Raw genomic sequence first — 27,237 nt, 5'->3', positions numbered from 1 at the left:
ATTGAACTAGGGAAATTGAACTTACCTTAGCTTCAATCCCTCTCAATTCTTCCTTGTTCTTCCTCTCTACACTTTTCTCCCAAAGAATATTATATGAGAAGGTTCCTAAGTCTTGAACTCAATAAGAAGCTTATAGACATACATATATATAGATTGAATAAGGACAAAAATCAATCGTTTAAACATCCGAAATTGAAATTTTCCAGAAATGCTTAATATTACCTAAAAATTACGCTGATCACATATATGAAATCAATTTCGGATAATTAAGCCCCTAAGGCTTCCAATTTCTGATTTGAACATTCTAATGTAACAGATACCATTCTTGTTAAACAGATAAACATCTTTAAACATGGGGTTCACTAACTTACCTTTAATTTCTCATAGGATTTCACAATAAGCATGCAAAAACACAAAATAGGGTCTGAAAATATATCAGAAAACATGTACGAGGGTCGAGTTATTACAACCACCCTCCATATCATGCCATGGGCTCAAAGGAGTATGGTTCTCAACCCTCGGACCATCAATCACGCATTTCAATGCATGATGGCCAAAGGAGCCGAATGTGCAATTAATATCAAATGAAATGCACACCAAGACACATAAGGGGCCCCAGCCTCTATCATGCTTGATCAAGAGGCAAGGGATGCACATACAATGCTATGCAACCTAAGCATGCAGGCAAGCATGCAAGCAACTCAAGCATGATGCAAATCCAATGCAACATAAGCATGTTAATGACAATGCCATACAAGGCTAATGGTGACAAGCATGCCAAATGCAATGTAACCTAAACAAGTATGCAAGATGCAACATGAACATTCAAGCATGCAAGGCATGCAAAGGTGGACAAGTATGCAACAACATACAAGATGAGACAAGCATGTGACAACATGATAAAGGGATAAGCATGCAACATACTAGCGTGCAACAACATGTAAGGTACTAAATATGCAACAAGCATGTGACAACATGCAAGGCAAGCATGTAACAACATGCAAAGGATGGACTTAAACCAAAATAGACATATCTCAAATAGGCCCAAATCAGTGGCCATAATGCTAGGGAAATGAAGGCAAAGCATGCCAATTGGCCTAAAGACTAAGGCATGAAAGGACAACTCTTAAGCACACTAAAAAAAGACAAATTTGGACATCTGACAAACATGTTAAGCTTTGAAATCATGCTTGGAAAGGTGCCAAACCAATCAAACTACACAAGTAAAGCATTCAAGAAAGCCCAAAGCTTAAGGCTAGCCAATGGACTCAAACCATGGCCACACAAAGCGAGCTCCAAAGGGCCAAGGGGACCTAAAACAGTCCGAAGGTAGGTCTAAACAAGACCAAAAACAAGCTCGAAACTAGCCAACACAAGTTAGAACACAACGCCAAAAACATGAGGCATGCAAGGCTACCAAAGAGAGTGTTACACTACACTTATCAATACCAAACATGGCATGACTTAAGCCAATAAAATCAGAGTTATGGCATGTTAGGATGAGCCCAAAAATCCACTTAGATGGCATCCCAAAGGCCTAAGCATGATGGTATACACAATGACACATTCATGAGGCATAAAGCACAAACCCTTTAAAGGGATGGCCTAAAACAAGACTAAGAAACAAGGGCCAAAAGGGATGGCCTAAAACAAGGCCTAAGAGGGGGGAAACAACCCCAAACCAAAAAGAGACCTGAAACAAAGATCAAAAGCATGTAAAAATAGAACTTTTATCAGTTTATAGTCAAGCTTAAAACAATAAGCAAGAAGGGCTAAAAACTTAAGCAAGAAAGGGGTATTAAAAGCAAGAATGCTCACCCTGAAGAACACCTTCAAGAACAAAGCTCCAGGACCTTTCCCTTATCAAAACCACCTTAAGAACCCTAACACCAACTCCCTAGCACCTCAGCAACCAAGGATGCTGTATTGCTAGGTGCTCTAGTGCAAAAGTATGAACAAAACACACTTTCAAGCTCAAACACACACACAAATGTAAAGAGAGAGGAAATATAGAGATAGATAGATATAGAACTTCTAACCCTAAATTTCAGAACTTCTGAGAAGGGAGGAGGAGCTCCCTTCTTATAGAATTCTAATTCTAAAGCTTCTAAGAGAAGCTAAGCAATGGAAGCAAATCCCTCCATACACATGTATAGAGGGGGGAATTGTGCATGCCAGCTAAGCCAGCTGGTACAAAATATCTGCATAAAGCAGGTGACCAGGGTTCGGCCACAAAATATGGCTGATCGACCAACAAAGGGGCCGACCGACCAAAAACAGTGCCAATCGGCCAACACTTTTGGCCGATGGCAAGAAAAAGGGGCCGATGGGTTGAGGAAATGGCCAACAAGCCATCCTCTTCCTTCAAAAGCAAAAACAAAAGTGCTTGGTCTATAACCAAGCACAAAACAGTCAAGTTGAGAGATCTTGAGGCAAGGCGCGCGGTCGAGACCTCCGGGAACTCAAAACGAACACGAGCCATGGATGATCATCGAGTGTTCAAACGGTGACGTCCAAGTCTTGAGGACGGTCAAAAATGGGGTGTCTACAGGTATGAAGAAGGATGTGGCAATTTCATGAAAAAAAAAAGTGTAAATTTCATAAAAAAAGTATTTGACAAAAAGTGTAACTTTTCGGAAAATGTGCAACTTTTTTCACAAAATGTGTAAGTTTTGTTTTCACAAAAGGTGTAAGTTTTAACAAAATGTATAAATTTTATGAAGGAAAGTTTTTCACAAAAGGCACTATTACAAAAATAGTTAAAGATCACACTTTAACAAATGAAATTATCTCACTATTATTGGAAGTGTGATAAAAAAAATAGATTGATATTTTAATCACACTTGATTTGATTAAGTGTGATAATATTTATCTTTTATGTCACTTTTAATTAAATGTGACTATATATATATATATATATTTTAATCATACCTTTCAATTAATAGTGATTAAAGATCACATAAGAAGAACTAAAAATATCTCATTTTTATTACAAGCATGATTAAAAAAATTAAAATATTTTTTTAATCACACTTAATTTAATGAATGAGATAATATTTTTTTAATCACACATTTTATTAGTGTGATCTATTTTGTCTCATAGAGCCTAAAAACTTGGGCTGCTTTAGTATTGATGATGGTCACAGAGTAATGACTTATTTCACTTCTCAATGCAAATTGTTTACAGCTCTCGTCTCTCTCTATCCTTCCCTTTGCTTCGTCTTTTCTTTTGTTCTTCTGTTTTTTTCCTCTTTCAGTCCATCTCTTTTGTAGCTCTTTTGGGTTTTCTTCTCTTACTTCTTGCTTCCTGATTTGTTGGGTGTTTTGGAACTAATCCATCAGAGTTTCGAATCATATCTTCAGATTCAATCAAGGAAATTGTTTTTCTTCTACAGAGGGTTTTTTGAAGATGGATTTCTACGTTCTAATGCGGTAAATTTTGCCATTTTGCTTTTTTTTTTTTCCTCTTCCTTATTTGTTCTTTTTGTTGTTAAATGTTTGATTTCGTTATGATTTTCTTGTGTGTTTTGGAGCTAATCCACAGTTTCGAACCATATCTTCAGATTCAATCAAAGAAATTAATTTTTCTTCTATAGAGGGTCTGTGGACGATGGATTTTTAAGTTCTGAACAGTAAATTTCGTTGTTTTTATTTATTTATTTATTTATTAAATTATATTCTTATTTGAAAATCAAAGTGTACAAAATAAAGTAAGTGCTGCAATGTTTTTGGGTAAACTTCTGATTTTTCAATCGTTCTTCTTATTATCGATTTCATTTTCTTTGGTTTCTATGATTACCATGATGTGTGGGTATTTTTATTTTGGGTATTCATCCAAGTATGACTCCTAAATTTTTGAGTTTTGTGTAGATCAAAGGTGTGATTAAGAAAATTTTAAGGGTTTATTATTTAGCTTTGTAATTTTTGTCTATAATAATTTTTTTCATTTTTTTGATTTTTTAATTTGTAATTTGTGTGATTGTATGACAAGTATATATACACATTTTTATTTTTCTTGCCCCTTGATGATTATATAAGAACAGTTACTCAATATAGTAATCAATGTCATGTGGAAAATGGTTCCATGTTTTGAAAGCCATTTCATTTACGGACAACATTGTACCCTGTATATCTCATATTTAAAGCTTCCTTTTTATGGGTATAACTCACATATATGTTCTGTTGGCTCTATCGAGATGATGAATGGGAAGGAGTTTCTTTTTACAAATATTGTTTGATTTATTCAAAAGTTACCAACTACACTGGCAAGCTCTGTTGCATGTTCAAGTAGTATATGTGACAATCATTGCTACTAATAATTTATATCACACGAACTGCTTGTATTAATTGTGTTTTTAAAAGTAGATCATTCATTTTTTTATTTACACATATGATAAATTAAATAGATTACGATTATCAAATTGTTCTAATTTTATTTGTGGGGATATACATGAAGTGTTTAACAAAATAAATAGTTCAGATCATCAAAACAACACCTATGATAGGTTCTATAGACCCGGACAACACCATTCGGTCTGGATTATAGACGAGAAAGAATTCAACTCGTATAATATAGTAGTATAGAAGATAATATTGATATATACCATAAAATCTAAAGCATAGGACAAGTTATTTTAATACATAGAAATTATTGGAAGATAATAAATTAAAAACAAGAAGATACTGACCTTATCATAAGCAAAACGAGAATTAGGATCAGAGAGAAGAGAGTAGTCATCATTGAAAATAATAGCCATGTCATGGCCAGCAGGGCCAGCAATGTCCGGGTGGCAATGCTTCTGAACAGCCTTGTAAGCCAAGTTGATCTGGGATTGAGAAGAAGAGCTATCAACACCTAGAAGATCATACAGATCCAAGTCTAAAGGAAAAGAAGCCTTGCAGCATATACATGTAAGATGAGAATTGTTCTTATTCTGTAGAGCAGTTGGTGGTGTAGTACTAGTGTAAAAACTAGTTGTGTTGGAGAAGAAGGGTTTTGGATTTTTAGTAGTTATGACTAATGAAGCAAAACTAGAGGAGTGGACCTGTTGTATCTTTACTTGTTGTTGTATCTTTTGTATGGAGGAAAAAGAACAAGGCTAGCACCAGCGCAATGCATTTTGCTCCTCCCTCCTCCACCTCGATCAGCAAGCAAGAGATACGATGGAATGGGATGAGATGCGATGAGATATGAGAGATGGAGACTAAAAAGTGGTGGGCGGGTTACGACTATGGGGTTTTGTTTGAATGTGAGATTCTTGTCATTACATTATATTATTTTGTATGCTACTATGGAACTCTGTTCCATATGCGATGGATTTAACTGATTTATTGGTAGGAGTGTGATCTAATTTGGACTTGTTTAAAGTTCTTATTATTATGTTGATGATTGGATAGAAAAAAAAAAAAAAAAAATCCTGAAAGGATAAATAATTAAAGAAATAAATTATAATAATACAATTAAATAATAAAACAAATCTGAGAACTTGTACTACTGTTTTTTCTCAAATTGCTTGAGAAACTTGTTGAATTTCCAAAACAGTTATGTGTTTTGTACCCCTTTTTCTCTATGTTCTGTTGCTATTTGTAATTCTATTCACTTTTGTATTTTTATGTTTGTCACTGATGTGCTGCGAATCCGGACAACAAGGTATGTAAAATTCTTGTCTGTCGTTTTTCTGTCTTCTACGGAAGTGTTGAACTGATTTGTATGCTTTCCGTGTTTGTTAGTGCGTTTATAAGCATACCATTTGTTTGATAATATGCCTAACTAAAATCAACGTACATGGAAATCACATAATGTTTTGCTTGACTGGTATATCTCGAAAGATCATGACAAACAATATGCGTTAATTTGCTTTTCTTGGTTCCAAATTTGATAGAGACCTCATAGTGTCTAGTGTCATTGGCCTTGATTTGTGATTTGGGGTCATTTAACTTAGGGCTAGCCCAACCTAACCTTGTAATTTCAAAGCAAGCTTTTAAGTATTAGTAAGAAAATGCCTTCTAATAGAGACATCATAGTGTTTGCTGATTTTTTTTTTCTTAATTGCATAGAGCACTATGCAGGCAATTTGATTCCAGCTACTGCAAGCTCCCCCATCTATCATTAACTTTTCTGGTGACTTGAAATATGGTATTCCTATTTATTCAGACTATAAAACTCTTTTAATAAATGTTTGTAGGTTGACTCCGTGTTTGAGCTCAGCTCTACTTGTGTGTCTTGGTGGTAGCCTTCTAACTCAGCTTGATTAGTAAGGAAGTCAGGCGAAGTTTTGTTTATGTTCCTTTTCTTGAGTTTTTATTTTTACAACATTATGTTGTCAATTCAAATGCAAAAGTCAATACAAAAAATATGCACTCCTTTCCCTCCTCCATTTTTTTTGTTTTTATTTACACCCGCACTATCTATGTTTAACTTCTTGGCTTACTGCGATTTTCTTCCAGCGATTTGGAGTGGGGCAAAATTGGTAGATGCTCTCCAACTTCTTAGGATACCCAAGTTGACAAGGGCCACATCATCAGGTGGAAAGCATGTTGAATTTGTCAGCATTGATAAGTGCAAGGTAGGTAATTGAACATTTATGTCTTATTTTGGGAACTTTTTTTGTTCTTTTTTTCTCTTTCTTGCTTTATTTTTTTTTCTATTTTTTTATTTTTATTTTTAATTTTTTTTTTGTAGAAGGAGAATGGGGGTCCGTATAACGCATCAATTCTATTATCTCATGCCACAAACCCTGAAGCTGATGTTTTACTTGCATATGAGATGAATGGAGTGGTAAGAAAACATTTTCTATTAAAGAATTATGCTGATTTCTTTGGAGAAGTTTATAAGTTTCAAATTCACTTTGCCTGTTATGATGTAAATTGCACACTTCTAGTTTGTCTACCTTTTCCGTACATCTTTCTCTTAACCTCCAGTCCATTCATTGTTCAATAGAAAATCGACCTCCAATAGATGAATCTCTTGGTTTTGGTGGCAGCAAGCTTTTGTTGTAGTTATTTAAATACATTTTCTTATTCTTGAAAATACATGGAAAACTAAGATCAAAACTGATTGTAACCCTGTGTCTCCTAAGAATAATCTATTAACCTTGCTTAACAGGACTACTGACTGTGAATTTGTCACATCCTCACAACCATTATTATGCTCCGTTATGGAATAAATTATTTTTCCAACTATTTTTTATAACTATCTAGTGTAGGTTTCAAGATCACACTAAAATCCATCAAGGTTTTAGATTGTTTAATAACCAACTCTAAACCTCACATCATTCTTTCATGGATTGATGCTAGTATCCTATGGGCCAGTTGGTGGCAGGATAGGCATCTCATACAAAATTTTTGGGCACACCAGCCAGTAGGTAGGAAGATTTATTTTATCAGCTATGCAGTTTTAACTCATGCGGCCATCGTATAATTGTGTAATCCTGCAAAAATCCCTTCAATAATAAAAGAACACGACAACATAAAAACCTTGTTGCTGTGCTTTTTTTGTGTTTTTATTTAATTGTTTTACTGCCCTCTGTTAAATTTGGGGAACAAATTACATAGTTTACCATTCTAATTTTACTTCACCGGCATGCATTGCTGCTAAAGCCTCTAAAAGGGATCATGGGTATCAATTATGTGTAGTTGTCCCTGGTATTATAGGTGCCCGTTCCGTTAAGTGGCTGGATTCCATCAACATAATTGCCGAAGAGTGCCAGGTTGGAATATTGTTTATTTCTCTTTAAATTGTTTTGATAGTGGCTTCCTTTTTTCAATGTCATTTACAGTTGAGTTCATATTGGTACTCAATAGGGCTTCTTTATGCAAAAAGACTATAAAATGTGTCCACCTTCAGTTAATTGGGATAATATTGATTGGTCTACTACAAGGCCACAAATGGATTTCACCATTCAGGTATTGGCTTAGTGCCTCTCTCTCTCTTTGGATACAAACTTGACTTTGATATGAATTCCTCATATAAAACCTTATTGTAATGTTAGAAATGCAAAAGGGGGTAGAAATACAAACATGACTTTGATATGAATCTCTCATATAGTGTAAACGACCAACTTATAATCCATTAAATAGTTGTGTATAGGCACCAAAAGGAAATGCAAATTGCTGTCAATCTTTAAAAATTATAAGTTGCTTGAAGGTCATAATTTGTCAACTAACAATTGAAGGATTTGCTTCTTACAGTGTGTAATATGTTCCTTAAAGCATGGGAAGGTCAGTGATATCTGCAATTACAACATCTGAATTCTGTTTTTGACACATGTAATTTTTTTATTTTTTATTTTTACTCTGTTATTTGCTACAAATGAATGGAATACGGACACCTCATTACCAATATTGGCTATGATGACCGTGTACGTTGCTCGTTTCATTTTCCTTCATTTAAACTTTGGGTTTGTCTTGTGGGGTGCCGGGTTGACTTGAAGCCTTGTTATTCGTTTGGATTTGTGGAGTCCGGAGGTTTCTCTCAAATAAGTTCTTATTCTTGTTTATTTTGATGTTGACTTTTCTCTTGCTTCGGAGGGTGCACGGCCGAGTCTGGAGCGCCCGGAAGTGAACGAACCAACTTCTGAGCTACTGAGCCAAGGCTGCACATGCGGGGGAGGAGGGCCGCATGTGTGGGAGGGAGGAGCTTGGTGTTGGCATATTATAATCACCGAAAGTCTTAGTATTTTATTAGCCGAAAGGCACTTGGGTCTGTAATCATTGTGATGCCCTCAGGGATCATCTTGTAATTGTCTTGTTTGTAAACCCTAATCTTCATGTATAAATAAGGGGTGATATCTCATCATACCCTAAGCTGATTATTCAAAGCTTCATGGTATCAGAGCTGAACCTATAGGGTTTCGGCTCACCCTCGTTGGCAGACCTATTCACCAACAACACTCTAGGGTTCGAAGCTTACCTGGGTGGATCTGCCTTAGCCGTCTTCCTCAGTCGATCTTCCTCAGTCGATCTCCTCAACCGTCTTCCTCAGTCAATCTCCTCATCTCCTCAGCTCTCTCTCTCTGTCGCCATCGTCGCCCATCATCGACCATCGCTAGCTCATCGTCCCCGTCGCCAGCTCATCGTCACCATCGTCGGCCGTCAACTCTCTCTCTCTGTTCGTCCTCAGCTCGTCTTCCTCGTCGACCTCCTCTGTCGATCGTCACTCGACCAACAGCACCGCAGCTCGGCGACCTCCTCCAGCCATTTCGTCGCTCGTCTTCTCTGTTCGTCCTCAGCCTCTGATCACTGTGGTCTATAAATATAGATATATATATATATATAACTATATATATATCCGGCTCTATTTATATATATATATATATCAGGATATATAGTTATATATATATATATAAAGACATGTATAAATAAATCAATTTAAAAAAAAAAAATAAAATAAAATAAAATACAAAAATAAATAAATAAATAAATAAATAAATAAATAAAATAAAATAAAATGAAATAAAAAAAATATATATAGATATATATATTCAAAAAAAAAAAATCATCATTTCTTAATTTTTTGTTATGTCTTTATAGTGGTCATTGTGCCTGTTATCTCACTACCACCTTCCGGGTTTGTGATTTCTACTAGTTTGTTGTGGGTTTGGTAGTATTGTATCCATGACAGATTCCACTAGTGTGTCCTCTTCGTCTCAAACACCAAAGAGTGAGAGTCTCACTCTACCTACTACCATGACTGAGAATCCCAACCCTAGTCTGAAAATCACCACCTCTCTATTTAATGGTCAGAACTACCTAGCATGGTCTCAAAGTTTGACTTTGTTTTTGAAAAGCAGAGGAAAGATGGGGTATGTTGATGGTAGGATACAGGCACCTAGTACCACTGACTCAGGTTATGACCAATGGGAGATTACTAACTCTTTGATTATGAGTTGGCTTATCCATTCGATGGTTCCAGAACTTGGTGAGGGCTACTTATCTATGGAGACTGCCCAGGACATTTGGGAGGCTGTGGCTGTTACCTATTCCCGCAAAGGAAATTTTTCACAGGCCTTTGAGTTGCGTCGCTCTATTGAAAGCACACTTCAGAGGGAGCAGACTGTTCTTCAGTACTTCACTTTCCTCACCAACGGCTGGAAACGCCTTGACCACCTGGAAGACTATAAGCCCGTTTGCCCTACTGATTCTGTCGGGTACAAGAAGTTCATTGCTCGGGAACGGGTCTTTAAATTTTTGGCCGGCCTAAATATGGAGTATGATCCAGTTAGGGGTCGAGTTCTGAGTATGGACACCCTTCCTTCACTACAGGAGGCATTTGCCTATGTACAAAATGAGGAAAGTCGTCGGTCAGCTATGATGTCCCCTGTCTCTACTGACCGTTCCGCATTACTGTCTACTCCTCGAGATGGCCTCAGCCTGCCTCCTCCGTCTGCTGCTAAGGAGTCTGTATTCTGTGATTATTGCAAGAAGCCGCGGCATACTCGTGAGACATGTTGGAAGCTTCATGGGACTCCATCTGGGGGTCGAGGTGATCGGTCAGGTTCTCGAGGAGGTCGGTCAGGCCACTCTCGAGGACGTGGTTCCTATTCCCGGGCTCATCAGTCTAGTGCCGTGGATACCCTTGATTCTAATTCCACTTCTGTTACCCAAGCTTCTGATACTGAGTTGGAGGATGCTTTGCGCCAATTGTTGGACCGCCGATCTTCTACTACTCTCAGTACCGCTTCCTCGTCCTTTGCCCGCTCAGGTAACTTAGCATCTGTTCCTTGTGCTTTCCTGTGTCATACATCTTTGCCTTGGATTATTGATTCTGGTGCCTCTGATCATATGTCTGGCTCCCCTGATCTTTTTTCTGCCTATAAGCCCTCTTCAGGTCAGGACAAAGTTAGGATTGCCGATGGAACTGTTTCTTCCATTTCTGGAAAAGGTTTAGTCCAAGTCACTCCCACCATGCATCTATCTTCTGTTCTCCATGTTCCCAAGTTTTCTGTTAATCTGTTATCCTTAAGTCGTCTTACCCAGGATTTGAATTGTTGTGTGACGTTTTTTCCTGATCATTGTCTTTTTCAGGACCTTGTCACGGGGAGGACGATTTGCAGTGGTAGTGCAGAAAATGGTCTCTACTTCCTAGATCAACCGGACAAACTTGCTTATTCTTCCACCGCGTCTTCTACTACCCCCGCTGATGTATGGTTGTGGCATCGGCGTCTTGGGCATCCCTCATTTCATTTACTTAAGCATTTATTTCCTTCTAGTTTCGCAAATCATCATGTGTCTGACTTTCTTTGTGAGTCTTGTCAACTTGGAAAACAACATAGAGCTTCTTTTGCTCCCAGTTTGAATAAAAGCTTAGTTCCTTTTTCATTAATACATTCTGATGTTTGGGGTCCCTCTCGTGTTCTGTCTGTGAAAGGTCATCGCTGGTTTGTTACATTTATTGATGATTTTTCTCGTGCTACTTGGGTGTATCTCATGAAAGATAAGAGTGAAGTTTTCTCTGTGTTTCGCACTTTTCATAAGATGATTTGTACTCAGTTTGGGGCCACTATCAAAATATTTCGTTCTGATAATGGCGGGGAATACATAGATTCTGGGTTAGGAAACTATTTCTCTACTCATGGCATTATCCATCAGACCTCTTGCACCAATACCCCTCAACAAAATGGGGTGGCCGAACACAAGAATCGGCATCTTCTTGACATGGCTCGGTGCATGTGTTTTTTTATGAACGTGCCTCAACCCTATTGGGGCGACGCTGTTCTCACCGCTACCCATCTTATTAATCGTCTCCCTACCCAGGTCTTGGACAAACAGGCTCCGCTGCACGTCCTCCTCGGTTCTCAGTCCTTGTTTTCTATTCCTCCCAAAATATTTGGTTGTGTCTGTTTTGTCCATAATCACTCTCCCTCTCGTGGTAAGTTGGACCCTCGCTCCCTCAAGTGTGTTTTCCTTGGTTATTCTCCTACTCAAAAGGGGTATAAATGTTACCACCCTTCCTCCCGTAGGTGGTTTGTGTCCATGGATGTCACTTTCTTTGAATCCCAGTCCTATTTCTTGTCCTCTCCGGTGTCACCGTCCTCATTTCCGGGGGAGCCTTGGTGTGAAGTGAGTCCTGTGTCTCCTATGGTAGAAGTGAGTCCTGTGCCTCCTATGGTAGAACCAGTTATTCTAGCACCCCCCTCTTCTACTGGAACTATAGAACCCACTGTCACCAAGAATAAGGATGGGCATGTTTATGTCCGGGACATCGACAGAAAACAAGTTAACTGGATACAAGGGACTGTTTCTGCTACTCCACTGCCATCTCCTGCTTCTGATGAGAGTCTAGGTAACTTTGAATCTCGTGAGTCCATTGATCTTGATGTTCCTATTGCCAAAAGGAAGGGTGTGAGATCTTGTACTCAACATCCTATCTCACAGTTTGTATCATACTCTCATTTGTCATCCTCATATAGAGCGTTTGTGTCCAATATTTCCTCTGTTAGCATTCCTAACCATTTTCAGGATGCTCTTGCTATCTCTGAGTGGAAACTAGCCATGATTGAGGAAATGAAAGCACTTAGAAAGAATGGCACTTGGGAATTGACTGAGTTACCTACGGGCAAACGACCTGTGGGCTGTAAATGGGTATATACTGTGAAACACAAAGCAGATGGGTCTATTGAGCATTACAAGGCAAGACTTGTGGCAAAAGGGTTTACTTAGACATATGGCATTGATTATCAGGAGACCTTCGCACCCGTGGCTAAAATGAATTCAGTCAGAGTACTTCTCTCTCTCGCAGCTAATCTAGATTGGCCGCTTTATCAGTTTGATGTCAAGAATGCTTTTCTCCATGGTGACCTCGAAGAAGAAGTATATATGGACATTCCTCCGGGTTTTGAGGATCATCAAACAGAAGGGAAAGTATGCAAACTTCGGAAGTCATTATATGGTCTCAAACAATCTCCAAGGGCTTGGTTTGAAAGATTCACTCAGGCTATGTTTAAATATGGTTTCAAACAAAGTCAGGCAGATCACACATTGTTTGTGAAACATTCCTCATGCGGTAAGACTACAGCACTTATTGTTTATGTAGATGACATAGTTCTTACAGGCAATGATAGTGAGGAAATACCTCTGTTGAAGAAATACTTAGCCAAAGAATTTGAAATCAAAGACTTGGGAAGCTTGAAGTATTTTCTGGGAATTGAAGTTGCTCGCTCTAAGGATGGGATATTTATCTCACAGAGAAAATATGTGCTTGACCTGTTGAAGGAAACTGGGATGCTTGGCTGCAAGGCATGTGCCACCCCACTGGAACCCAATCAAAAATTGGGAGATGATGGAGGAGAAGTTGTGGATAGGGGGAGCTATCAACGATTAGTGGGTAAGCTCATTTACCTATCTCACTCCCGTCCTGATATTGCTGTTGCTGTCAGTGTAGTTAGTCAGTTTATGCATGCTCCTCATCAGATTCACTTTGAGGCTGTCATGAGAATCTTGAGGTATCTGAAGTCTGCTCCTGGTAAGGGTCTGTATTTTTCAAAGTATGACCATCTTCGTGTAGAAGCCTATACAGATGCTGACTGGGCCGGGTCAGTAACTGATAGGAGATCAACGTCAGGGTATTGCACATTTGTCGGCGGCAACCTAGTTACTTGGAGGAGTAAGAAACAAAATGTGGTTGCCAGGTCAAGTGCAGAAGCTGAGTTTAGAGCTATGGCACAAGGTGTGTGTGAACTTTTATGGATCAAATTATTGTTGAGTGATCTAGGTATTGCTCAGACGGACTCCATGCGGTTATATTGTGATAATAAGGCCGCCATCAACATTGCTCACAATCCAGTTCAACATGACCGGACAAAACATGTTGAGATTGATCGCCACTTCATTAAGGAAAAACTCACTAGTGGTACCATTTGTACTCCTTTTGTTCAGTCTGGTGAACAACTTGCTGACATTCTCACCAAGGGAATTGGGAATAAACCGTTTCATGACATATTAGGCAAGCTGGGCATGAGAGATATCTTCGCACCAGCTTGAGGGGGAGTGTTGGCATATTATAATCACCGAAAGTCTTAGTATTTTATTAGCCGAAAGGCACTTGGGTCTGTAATCATTGTGATGCCCTCAGGGATCATCTTGTAATTGTCTTGTTTGTAAACCCTAATCTTCATGTATAAATAAGGGGTGATATCTCATCATACCCTAAGCTGATTATTCAAAGCTTCACTTGGGAGGATAGTACACTGCAATATATGCAGGTGCGGCTTGGGCATGCCGCATGTGCAGGGGAGGAGGGCCGCACGTGCGGAAGGTAGGCTCCGTACGTACGGGGCACGTGCAACACGTGCGGGACGCTGGCAGATTCGAAAACTCTATTTTTCTCTTCTTTTGGGCTGTTTGTATATCATTTTAATTACTTCTCTCTCTCTCTCTAAAAATACATCTCTCTCTCTCCTCTATATTCCTACCTCAAAAACAAGATTAAACCTTTGATCCTTCACCATCTATTAAAGATTGGTCCATAGTTCCTTCATCAACATTGTAGAGCCTCTTGAGAACCACATTGTGTATGGTGGAGATCTCCTTTCAACACCATCAAAGCTAGGGTTTCATCTCCATTTCTTCATCAAACCTTGAGGTAGGGTTTCCATTGATTCATATAAATATTTACAAGTGTGATTGATCTTGTGGGCTCATCCTTGTTTAGTTCGAAAATGGGTTTTAAGGGCTCGAGAAATTGTTGATTTTGTAATAGAAATTTACTCTTGTTACTTTTTAAAAGACTTCTCTTGAATTATTGAGCCATATGGGTGTAGATTGATGTATATGGAGAGATTTTGGCAAAAGGGATGAGGAAATGTTGGAACTTGGTGAAAACCTAGAAATTTTGGGGTTTCTTAAATGAAGAGGGATGAGGACCTATGTTGAGATTATACATATGTATGTTTTTATATGTATTTTTGTGTGCCATGTTAGGCAAGGAGGATGAGAAATATTTTATTTTACTCAATTATTTATGTAGATGTTGATGGAGAATTTCTTGATATATGCAAGCTGTTGAGATTAGAAGTTAACATTTATATAATGCATTGGCTTGAGATGATAAAAATGTTGAAAGTGTTTGAGTTGTGGGCACATTGCTACAAATGGATTAATGATGGTAATTTTTGGCTATAATAATGAAATGGTGTGGTTAATTGTTGCATTGGCATTACTAAAATCTTGCATGTCTTGAAGATTGATCTTCCTTTTTTTTTTTTTTTTTTTTTTTTTTTAACTGGAACTTTCATTGAGAGAGGATTTATTGTGATTGAAATCTTGGAAATGTAAAGGGGTAAATACGTTGGTAAGCCCAGTTAGGGGGTGTAGATGAGTTTGATAAGTTGGCTTGAGTGTCCAGAGTGAAAGACCAAAAACACGCGAGGAGGAGGTACCACTTCCCTTTCGGTTAGCAACCAATAAAGTGGGGCATTGGTAGTGCTCGTTGAGCCTACTTGCAGACACCAACCTAGGGATTACCTCAGTCGTATTTACCGTCCCCATTTAATAAATTGTGAGGTTTGAAACTATAAGATTGCAAATTGTTGTTGAAACATTATGATTTTCAAGAAGAGCATGAAATGAAATCCTTCTTTAAAATGGCATTGCATGGCATTTTCACTTGCATTTAATATTGGATGTCTTGCATAAATGTATATACTCTGTTAAGGATTTCTTTACTGGGCTTTATGCTCACCTCTATGGGATTTGGTGCAGGTAAAGATGTGGTGATCTCGCCAAGTTGAGGGCGTGGATAATTTGTTAAGAGTATATAGCTTTATTTTGTTGTGAATTGATTGCTAGCCAAGGGCTATCTTTGTATGGGTCCGAGAGGCCACTTTTGTGTAACCGGGCTTAAGCCTTAGAAGTTATAGCCATAAGGGCATTTTATTTATTTTAAGACTATATGTTTCACATGCTATAGATTCATGCATCTTCTTACTAAAGAATGTATAATTCGCATGTGATACTTTTGTATAAAATCACTTATTAACCATGTAAAGATGGAAGGATTATTACCATTTAATTAATGAATGTGGCTTGATGTGTTATACATGTTTGGATTATTTTCGGGGGCGTTACAACTTGGTATCAGAGCTATCGAGTTTGAATACTTGGGGATCACGGGAAGTGGTTGTTTTACCACAATGGGATCATTTCGCAAGATTAGGAAGTGTTTTGTTTATTTGTGATTATGTGATAGCGTGATTATGTGACTATATGGGTATGTGATTAGACTTTTGGGATGTTATTTATGCCTATTAGATTCTTTGAGGTCTTATTAGAAGGGTACTTGATCAATACTCATTCTACTAAGAATTCTTGGTTTTTCATGGGACGAACCTCATCACTAAAGAATAATTCGTGTGTTTATGTAACTAAGTGCTTATGTGGAGTCAAGTAAATTGTTTGTGTGACAAGATATATGTAATTGCTATAGTCTAAAGTGTGAGGCAAGTTGCGAGCACATTTGGAATTATGTGCTAAATTATTTACTTTGATTCTCAATCAGGATGTCAGGAAGGGTTCGAACTCGTGGTGGTAGAGGTGGAAGGCATGGTAGGGGTTGCCGGGGTGTACATGAGGTACCGGTCCAAGGGGTTCCAGTGCAAGAAGAGGAGTTCAGCCAAGCTACTATGGCCGAACAAGTGGGGCAAACTGAGGTACCGGGGCAAACGGGTCAAGTCGTAATGGGGGCCCTAGCCTGAGAAATGGCGGGGGCATTGAAGGAGTCCATGAACATACTTAGGGCAGAGACCCAAGCTAGGGAGAATGCTGTGGAGACAAGGGCGAGCCTCCTCACAAGTGAGTTTTTTCGGGCCAAACCGGATGAATTCCATGGTGGCCCCGAGCCAAAGAAAGCAGATGAATGTCTCGAACAGACTGTGAAGACTTTCAAGATGCTTCACATAGAACATAGTGAGCTTAGAGTGACTCTTACGAGTTACTATCTCAAGGGGGACGCGGGCCAATGGTGGAAGTATGCCAAGGGTCAAATAGAACTGACATGGGAGGCTTTTGTGGTGGCCTTCCAAGACAAGTACCTACCTCTCACTGCTATGGGGAGGTTGAGGTAGGAGTTCCAAGATCTTAAGCAACTTAACATGTCTGTGGCTGAGTTTGAAGCGGTCTTTTCTAGTTTGTCCCGGTTTGCATCGGAGTTGGTAGCAACGGAAGAACGTCGTTACATTGAGTTCGAGAAGAATCTTAGAACCAAGATCTTGTTCAAGGTTGCCGGGAACATGATCCGAAACTACGACCATCTTGTGGAGGCGGCTGCACATGTGGAGATTACCGTGGAGGATGAGGAGGAGAGACTTCGGAATTCAAGGTCTAGGGACCAAGGGTCACAAGGGGACAATAGGCCCAACAAGAAGAGCAGAAACACCTTTTCATTCATGTCCCAACCGTAACAGTCTAGATCCACTTTCCCCTTGCCTAGTGCGGGCCTGGGGAAGAGTACATAGAGTGGGTTCTCTTGTTTCAAGTGTGGCCAACCGTGTCACAAGGCCTTTGCATGTCCATAGAAGGGAGGAGGACAGAAGATGTTACCACTACCACTACCTAACCGATCTTAGAGTCAGTCTTAGAGTAGAAGGCAAGGGCCTACTCGCTTTCAGTGCGGTCAGTCAGGGCATATGAAGAGAGCTTGCCTGCAGCTGGAAGGCACATCTAGCACATCAGGGTCAAGGAAGACTCAGAGCCACTAGCAGGTTCACTCAGCTCAGACTTCACGAGTTCATCAGGGAGCCGCTTCGGCTCAGTCAGTACAGCTGCCCTATGCTCTGAGGGACGAGCAGGTTGACTAGAGGACATAGGGGCGCCTGTACGCTATTATCGTGCCAGAGCAGTTGCCAGGATCCTCAGTTGTGAGAGGTATTTTCATTGTGTGTAATTCTTTGGTCAATGTGTTGATAGATATGGCTGCGTCTCATTCATTCATATCTACTGCATTTGCATCTGCATTGGGGTTAGAGGTGGCATAGTTAGCGTCTCTGCTCAGAGTAGAGTCACCAGTTGGGGGTACAGTTGACGTAGATCGGGGATGTCGTGGTTGTGAGATAGAGGTTGTCGGCGTAGACTCCCGTTTGCTTTTGTGTTGCCAGACATGTTGAGTTTCGATGTCATTCTAGGCATGGATTGGTTGTCTTCGTATCGGGTAGTGTTTGATTGTTTTCGTCATACGGTCACAGTGTACGCCTCGAGTGGTGATTGTTTTTATTTTCTAGGGGACAAGGTTGATTGGGTCTTATCGCCAGTATTTGATCCTCGTAGTACGAACGAGCTTAGTGGTCTTCTTGCTACTCTCTTGGATAATGAGAGTGACGGGTCTCGAGTTGAGTTGCCAAGGGTAGTTTGTGAATACTCTGACCGAGGACCTTACTGGTTTGCCATCTCACCGAAAGATTGAGTTCACCATTGACTTAGTGCCTGGAACGACACCAATTTCTATGGCGCCGTATAGATTTGCACCCGCGAAGTTGCATGAGTTGAAGATTCAACTCCAAGAGCTTTTAGACAAGGGCTTGATTCGCCCTTGTACATCACCTTGGGGAGCGCCGGCTCTCTTTGCGAAAAAGAAGGATGGGTCATTGCGGTTGTGTATCGATTATTGCAATTTGAACCGAGTTACCATTAAGAACAAATACCCATTACTAGAATAGATGACTTGTTTGATCAACTTAGATGATCTTGTTGCTTTTCGAAGATAGATTTGAGGTCGGGGTATCATCAGTTGAGAGTCTGGGAGGAGGACATCCAGAAAACGGCCATTCATACGTGTTATGGCCACTATGAGTTCCTTGTAATGCCATTTGGGTTGACTAATGCACTGGCTTCCTTTATGGATTTGATAAACTAAATTTTTTTGTGGTCGTCTTTGTGAAGGACATCCTAATTTATTCAACTTCGGAGGAAGAACACGAGACCTACTTGAGGGTAGTGCTTGATTTGCTTAGGAAGCATCAATGGTATGCCAAATTTGAGAAGTGCGAGTTTTGGCTCACCGAGGTGAAGTTTTTGGGCCATGTGGTGTCAGGAGAGGATGTAACTGTAGATTCTTCAAAGCTAGATTCGGTACAAGATTGAGAGCAACCTAAAAGTTTTTGAGGTCCGGAGTTTCTTGGGATTAGCGGGGTACTGTCGGCATTTCGTGAGGGACTTCTCTAGAGTAGCCGCGCCTTTGACTAGGTTGACTACAAAAGTGGTTAAGTTTGTGTGGAGTGAGGCTTGTGGAAAGTTTTTCCAAGAACTTAAAACTAGATTGACTACGGCACCGGTGTTGATCATTCCGGAGAGAGGTTTGGGTAACACCGTTTATTGTGATGCATCTCAGGATGGGCTTGGTTGTGTTTTGATGCAAGGGGGAAAGGTTGTAGCTTACGGTTCTCGACAATTGAAACTCATGAGAAGAATTACCCTACCCACGACTTAGAGTTAGCCCCAGCAATGTTTGCCTTGAAAATTTGGAGGCATTACTTGTCATGACCTGAACCCGCCCCCGTGGGTTAAGGACATAACCGGCCAGTAATCATGAGATTACTTACTGCCTCAAACCAAAACAAATGTATTTTTACAGAGTTAATGGGGGCCAAACGGAAGCAGTTCAAAATTTTGCCCATAGATCTGTGCTTACATGGCATATCCAAACAACCAAACATAAACACGTTAATAACTCACAACAGAAATACAGTAGCATAAGTTATGTACAACAGGATCCTCCAAAACTTAAGTCAACCCACGAAAACTATATAAAAGTATATACAAAGACTTCCCCAACAGGACAAAAATAAGATAGTACGACAAAAGGCGAAGACGAGTCTCGTGCGTGAGACACAAGGGCTGACTCTCCAAAACTCGGTTGTTCCACACAGACTTCACTGAGGCTGGGTCTGGACCTCTCTTGGCTCACCTACAAACACATGAATGAGCGTGAGCGATAGCCCAGTGAATAATATCAAATACAGAAGTTATACAAGCGATATGTAGAACAACATGCTCCAAACAGCCTTGGGCTCAATTCACAATTTTATCTAGCATTTATATACACAATTTAAGTCGAGTAACTACAGTCCCAAACAAAACTGGCCTTCGGCCCATTCGTTCTTTCATTTGCGTTAGAACGGCCTTTGGCCCATTCAGATAACAAACTGGCCTTTGGCCCATTCATTCGTTCGTGTCAAAACGGCCTCCGGTCCATCCATTCATGTCAAAACGGCCTTCGGCCCATTCATTTCTGTCAGAACGGCCTTCGACGCATTCGTTCTTGTCAAAACGGCCTTCGGCCCATTCGTTCTTGTCAAAACGGCCTTTGGCCTATTCATTCATGTCAAAACATTTGTCCGTAATTCGAACTGGCAAACTCATAAGGCTTATAAGGAAATAAGCAATTGGACGAATGACAAATTTCAAATATCGATATTACTCATAGTGATTGGTTGGTTGGTTTGCCCTGGAGCTCGACCCTACACAGTCCATGAACACAAAAGGGTTACTAACAATTCATTCCGTTCTTAAATTCACATATTCCGCTTTAGGCTTCATACTTATCTTTTTAACTCAATTAGAATGCTCAATGCATGCCTAAGAGTACTTAGAAGTGGAAGAGAATGGAAAACGAAACACAGAACGCATAAACAAAATTTTAGAAAATAGGGTCCCCGCTCGAGCGTGGACTTCCCCGCTCGAGCGGACCCATGCTTGCAAAAAATACTGCGAGCATGAATTCCTTGCTCGAGCATCAGTTCCCTCACTCGAGCGGACACCATAAATTATGGGTTTTCTAGAATGGTTTCTTGAGTTCAATTCAACATTCAAAAGGCTTATAAGCTCGAACTAAGGCACCAAATCATGTAAATATATCATATAACACATGGATGTAAACAATATGAAGCCAATCTTCCAAAATCATGGTCCAATATTTCAAATTCACTCATGGCTCATGCTTTCAACGTCATTTAAACTCCACATTTTTAATAATCAAACATGCATGCTAAATTTGATCTCATTTCCATTCCAATTGATGCAATTGGTGTTCATTCACATGAATTTTAACAAAAACATGCTTACATGTATGATCCAACCCTCAATCTTTCCTAATTGACATGCTACCTGTTAGATTACACAAATTTATGGCAATTCATGACAATTCTATGCATGGATGTGCATATCTCATCAAAATCAACACAACTTATGATTAAACTCAACATCTAGTCTTTAATTCACAAGAACACAACTCAAACTCATGAGCTAAGGGTTGATCACTCACCTAAGAGCTTTAATCTTCCAAACTTAAGCTTAATTCTTGAACTAGACTTCAAATTTCCAAGCCTTCAAGATCAAACTTTGATTCTCCTACACTTCTCTCTCTATGGCTGGCCCTCTCTCTCTCACAATTTTATAACTCAGGTTTTTGAGTTCAAAAGAATTAAAGGAGAGTGTATATGGCCTCACACATAAAGTCCCACCAACTATTATTTAATAATATTAAATAATTGGGCACTAAATCATCAATTTAATCAATTTAATTCGACTTGAATCAATTTTCAATTAAATTTCACCGTAGGCTCTAAAAATTACGTTAATCACAATGGCGTAATCAATTTCGGGTTCTGTGGCCGATAAGGCCTTCAATTTAGTTTTCAAAGCAGATAATCAAACAGATTTTCCTACAGTGAACAGATAGAAATTCAAAACCACATTTTCACACAATGGGACATGAAATCATATTAAACACATAATCATACTCAAATTAAGGACCAATTAACATACTACGGAATAGGGGTATCACAGTCTTCCCCTCTTAGGAAGTTTGGTCTGCCAAACTTATTTTACCTTCGTCGGGAAACAAATGTGGATAGCGTAGTCGTATTTCCTCCTCTTTTGCTCATGTAGCATTCGTCCCATAGTGTTCTTTCCATTCCACTTTCACCATTGGGATGGATTTGCTCCTCAACTGTTTCACTTGCCGGTCAACAATTCGTTCCGGCCATTCGGCATATTCCATATTCTCATCAATAGCTACCCGGTGATAATCAATCACATGAAACGGGTCTCGGAGATAACCTCTGAACATGAACACATGAAACACGTTATGGATTTGTTCGAATCCCGGTGGCAAGGCAACTCTATAAGCAACTGAACCAAGCCTTTCCAAAATCTGAAACGACCCAATGTAACGGGGCGACAATTTGCCCTTCTTCCCAAACCTGACTTGGCCTTTCATTGGGGACACACGAATAAACACATGGTCACCGACCTCATACTCAAGAGGTCTTCTTCGGACATCTGCATAATTCTTTTGTCGGCCTTGAGCTGTTTTGAGCCTTTGCCAAATGGTTTTGATCTTTTCAGAAGTGTCTTGCACAATTTCAGGCCCAAGTAAAGCTCTATCCCCGACTTCTGTCCAACAAATGGGTGATCTACACCTTCTACCGTACAAAGCCTCGTATAATGCCATACCGATGCTGGAGTGGAAGCTGTTATTATAAGCAAATTCTGCAAGTGGGAAATAGTCTTCCCAACTCCCCTGAAAATCCAAAGCACACATCCGAAGCATATCTTCCAGAGTTTGTATGGTCCGTTCTGATTGCCCATCTGTCTGTGGGTGGAATACAGTACTAAATCTCAGTTCTGTCTCCATAGCTTCCTGTAAACTTTTCCACAATTTAGATACAAATTTCGGATCTCTATCCGACACAATAGACACCGGAACTTCGTATAAACGGACAATCTCATCGACATAAATGGTAGCCAATCTATAAGCATTAAACGTAGTTCTAACTGGCAGAAAATGTGCAGATTTAGTCAATCTATCAACTACAACCCAAATAGAATCCATATTTCGAGAAGTCCGAGGTAGGCCAACAACGAAATCCATAGTCACATGTTCCCACTTCCATTCAGGAATAGGGTGGGGTTGAAGTAGACCGCCTGGTTTTTGATGTTCAGCTTTGACTTGCTGACATTGAAGACACTTGGACACATATTCTGCAATCTCCTTCTTCATTTTAGGCCACCAGTAGGTTTGTTTCAAATCCCGGTACATTTTATTATTACCCCGATACATAGCAAATACGAATCTGTGGGCTTCATCTAAAACCCACTTCTTCAGTTCCGGAATGTCTGGGACACACATTCTGTTCCGAAATCTCAACACTTCATTCTCAATGCCAAACTCTGCCTTCGGACTTGTCTCAAATTCATCAATCACTTTCTTGAGAAATTCATCCTCTTTCTGTTTTTTCTTGATTTCATCAATGATTGCCGGCTCAGCTGTAATAGCGACTATCAATCCGCCATGTTCATACGTTACCACTTCAATTTCAAACTTTTCAAAATCTTGCAAGATCTCTTTTTGTTCCGTAAGCAAACGAGCCATACTTCCCGTTGATTTTCTACTCAAGGCATCGGAAACTGTGTTAGCTTTCCCAGGGTGATATTGAATCTCTAAGTCATAATCCTTTATCAGTTCCAGCCATCTCCTCTGTCGCATATTCAACTCCTTCTGTGTGAAAAAGTGTTTCAAACTTTTGTGATCCGTGTAGACTTCACACTTTGCCCCATACAAATAATACTGCCAGATTTTCAAAGCAAAAACAACTGCGGCCAATTCTAGGTCATGTGTTGTGTAATTCTTCTTGTGTGGCCTCAACTGTCGGGAGGTGTAAGCAATAACCTTTCCGTTCTACATTAACACACAATCTAAACCCTTATAAGATGCATCACTGAAAATCACAAAATTCTCCGTACCTAAAGGTAGTGTCAGAATTGGTGCAGTGGCCAATCTTGTTTTCAATTCATGAAAGGCTGATTCTCTTTCATTGTTCCACTCAAAAGGTTTCCTCTTGCGTGTCAGTTGGGTAAGAGGCACAGCTAATTTCGAAAAGCCTTTCACAAACCTCTTGTAGTACCCAGCTAAGCCCATGAAACTACGGACTTTTGTCACATTTGTCAGTGTAGGCCAATTCACAATCGCCTCTATTTTCTACTGGTCTACTGAAATTCCTTCCTTCTCGAGCGGGTTTCGCGAGAACAACATCGTAAAAACGGGATTTTTGGATCATTTCTTATATTTTCTTCTTCCCTCTTCCTTCTTCTCTTCCTAGGTCCCAAAACCTAACCCTCAAACCTTTGATTTCATCCATTCTCACCAACAATCCACCATGGATCGTGCATCAAGGATGAAGAAGAAGTGAAGATGAACTTTTCCAACCGACTAGATTTTGAGATTTTCGAGAGGATGCTTTCGATCTAGCTTCTTTGCTTCCAATCTTGAGGTAGGGGTTCTCTTAGCCTTGAACGTTTATGATTCAAAGTGATTTTGTTGACACTTTGGGATTTTGTTGACATTTTGGAATTTTGAGTTGATTATGGGTTAGAAACATTAATGGCTTGTTGTTTACTCACAAATGGGGTTTCCACTCCAATTTTCAAAGGATGTTGAATGTTTTTAGCATATTGATAAATAGTAATTGTTGATTTAAAGATTTAACTAAGAAAGGAGGAAAACCCCCAATTTTCTTTAAAACCCTAGATTGATTAATGATGATAACCAATGATTTGGCCCAAATTGAAAGTAGAATAATAAAATTGAGGTATTGAATTATATGTGTTCAAGTTTAATTGGAATTTAAAAATGTTTGAAAATTATGTTTAAAATTTGCGAATGAACTACGTTATGAACATTGTAATTCATGCTATAATGTGAATGGAAAATTGGGAAAATAATCTATGACTGACATGGATGATATGAACTCGGTTTTGGAATGTTGAAATGAGATTCAAGGGTTTAATTTGAATTATGTTGAATTGCAAATGGTGTTAATGAACTAAGTGGTGTTGACTTTGTTGGATTATGTTGTGTTGACTAATATTGAATTGAATAGACTATGATGAATTATGATTGAATTACGTGAATTGTGTAGGGTCAGCTACAGGGGCGGACCAAGCACCTGAACACTGTGAGTAATAGTACAGGAATCGCACATTTCATTACCAGTAATGATTCTTTTGTTTAACGTTCTGCTCTTCACAAGTAGTTGTGAATATTATGTTGGGAATTAGTGGAAACATTGAAAGATTTTGGTGTACATTGGTACGACTCTGAACCTCCTCTGTATTTTGGTTATGGCTAATGATTATTGTTAATGTACCATCCTACGATTTACCCATGTTTCCGTAGCAAAAGTTCATACAAAGTGGTAAAACGATGAAGTCGGTTAATAGAAAGGAATTGAGTGCCAATGACATTGTTATGTGCCTCATGTTGTGATAGGAATTGTTCTGACCTATTGATGTACTGGTACCTTTACCTTCAGATTATTGTTAATGTTAAGATTCTGTTAATTACGAGACAAGTACGTCGACTTCCAAAGAACCATGAGGAAATGTAAGTGCATCATTGCACTAAACGTTTTGTTTGCTATGGATAATGAATGTTAGCATTATGTTATCTGCTAGGTAGTGGTATTGAAACATGATAAGAAAATGGGATGTATATGCATTGTGGAACTATGGTATCTACGTATTTCTGGAAGCATTCACTCTGTAAAATATATTTACCTTTTTGCTCATAATTATCAGTAACATTCTGTTAAACTGATATTATTTGTGTTAATTCATGTGAATAAAGGGAAGAATGTGTGTATTTGCTATATGATTCTAAAGTTAATCTGTTCTGATATATTCTGGTATGGAACAAATTAATGTACGGAACTAAGTGCTACACATTGGTGGGAGCCACCTCTAGAATCCGTGCAAGCCACCTCTTGAGTCCATACATCGTTATTTCTGGGGGGCCGAAAGGCTGTTCTGTATATTTATGGGCCGAAAGGCTGTTCTGTTATTTCTGGGCCAATGGCCGTTCTGTTATTTCTTGGCCGATGGCCATTCTGTTATTTCTGGGCCGTTAGGCCGTTCTGTTATTTCTGGGCCGTTAGGCCGTTCTATTATTTCTGGGCCGCTAGTCCGTTCTGTTATTTCTGGGCCGATAACCGTTTTGTATCTATTAGGCCTATGGACGTTCTGTACATTAATGGGCTTTAAGCCATTCTGTTAAGAAACTGGACCCACGACTGTTCTGGAAGTAATTATAGAATGTGGTTAATCATATGCCTCAGCAGTTATATGCTTTATCATTCAAGTTAACCATTATATTATTTATGTACTACTATTCATTGAGTTTTACTCACTCTGTATTTTGTCTGTTTCTGTAGGTAATCAACTGGGAGGTCAGTCGTAATCCCGATACCCGTCTTCCTTTTTGTCAACCTAAGTATACCAGGCCCTTGAATGCCCGTGTATTTAGTGATGTTTTGTTGGGCTTTTGGGTTCGTACTCTAGTTGTCGATTATAGTTGGACTGTAAAGAACTTTTTTGTCACACGCCCAATCCTAGGGCTGGATCTGTATATATATATGTATGTAACCGAGGCTCGGATGCGTAGTTCTGTATTTATGTTCTTGCTATGCTATGTGTGATCCTGGCTTGTCAATAGTATCTCAATGGATATGTTTTGATGCTGTTCTTTAATATTTAATGCTTCCGTTTAGGTCCCCTATATTGTGTATATCAGGTTTAATGCCCATATCTGCATAGGTCATGTCCGAACTTTTATGGGCGGGTTCGGGGTGTGACAGGCGCCGCACGTGCGGCAGTCGGGCAGTCCAAATCTCTGTTTTTATTCCCTTTTGGTTGAAGTGTATCACATTTGGGGCTCTTTTCTCTCACTCTAAAACCTAATTTCTCTCCTCCTTCTCTCTAGAAATCATCTCCAAAACATTAGAAACTCTTTGATTCTTGCAATCCCTTGGGTTTAGATCATCATCTTCATCCTCTAATCTTGAAGACCAAGCTTGGGGCTCTTCTTGGTGTAGGAGGAATTGAAGAATACTCCATCTTGAAGCTAGGGTGTCATCATTTCCTTCATCAAGCTTGAGGTAGGGAATTCTTGAGTCATATATACATGTTTTGCTTCATAAATGTTGATTTTAAAGCTTCCATGAGGTTGTTGTGTTGATGTTATTCTTGCACTAAATGAAGAGAGAGAAATGGAGTTTTGAAAGAGGGGTTTTAAATCTCAACTTCCATTTTATCCATGAGAATGTTCTTTATGCTAAATTTAAGAAAAATATGGTTTTGATTGGGTTTCACCATGAAATGGGAGGATTGTTGGGTTTTGATGAAAACCCTTGAAATTGTGGTTTTTTGAAAACATGAGATAAACTATGAAATTCTTCTTTTCTTGTGCTTAAC

General features: G+C 39.3%; 1 long non-coding RNA gene across 3 annotated transcripts; it reads left to right on the top strand.

Moving 5' to 3' along the window:
- The first annotated feature begins 3,194 nt into the window (after positions 1-3,194).
- LOC145820337 (uncharacterized) lies at positions 3,195-26,463 on the top strand. Of its 3 annotated transcripts, none has more exons than XR_014361627.1 (7): positions 3,195-3,432; positions 6,448-6,566; positions 6,683-6,778; positions 7,654-7,709; positions 7,804-7,905; positions 24,909-24,944; positions 26,199-26,463. It is a non-coding gene; the product is annotated as an uncharacterized LOC145820337 (long non-coding RNA). The 3 variants fall into 3 exon arrangements; XR_014361626.1 differs by having other exon boundaries at positions 6,186-6,566; XR_014361628.1 differs by lacking the exons at positions 24,909-24,944; positions 26,199-26,463 and adding an exon at positions 15,700-16,017 and having other exon boundaries at positions 6,186-6,566.
- Positions 26,464-27,237: the final 774 nt, after the last annotated feature.

Source organism: Camellia sinensis, chromosome 2, assembly GCF_055761805.1.
Source record: "Camellia sinensis isolate YWXY chromosome 2, ASM5576180v1, whole genome shotgun sequence".
Classification (NCBI taxonomy): Eukaryota; Viridiplantae; Streptophyta; class Magnoliopsida; order Ericales; family Theaceae; genus Camellia; species Camellia sinensis.
Note: the sequence above shows the minus strand (reverse complement) of the source record. Positions and strands in the feature narration are given on the sequence as shown.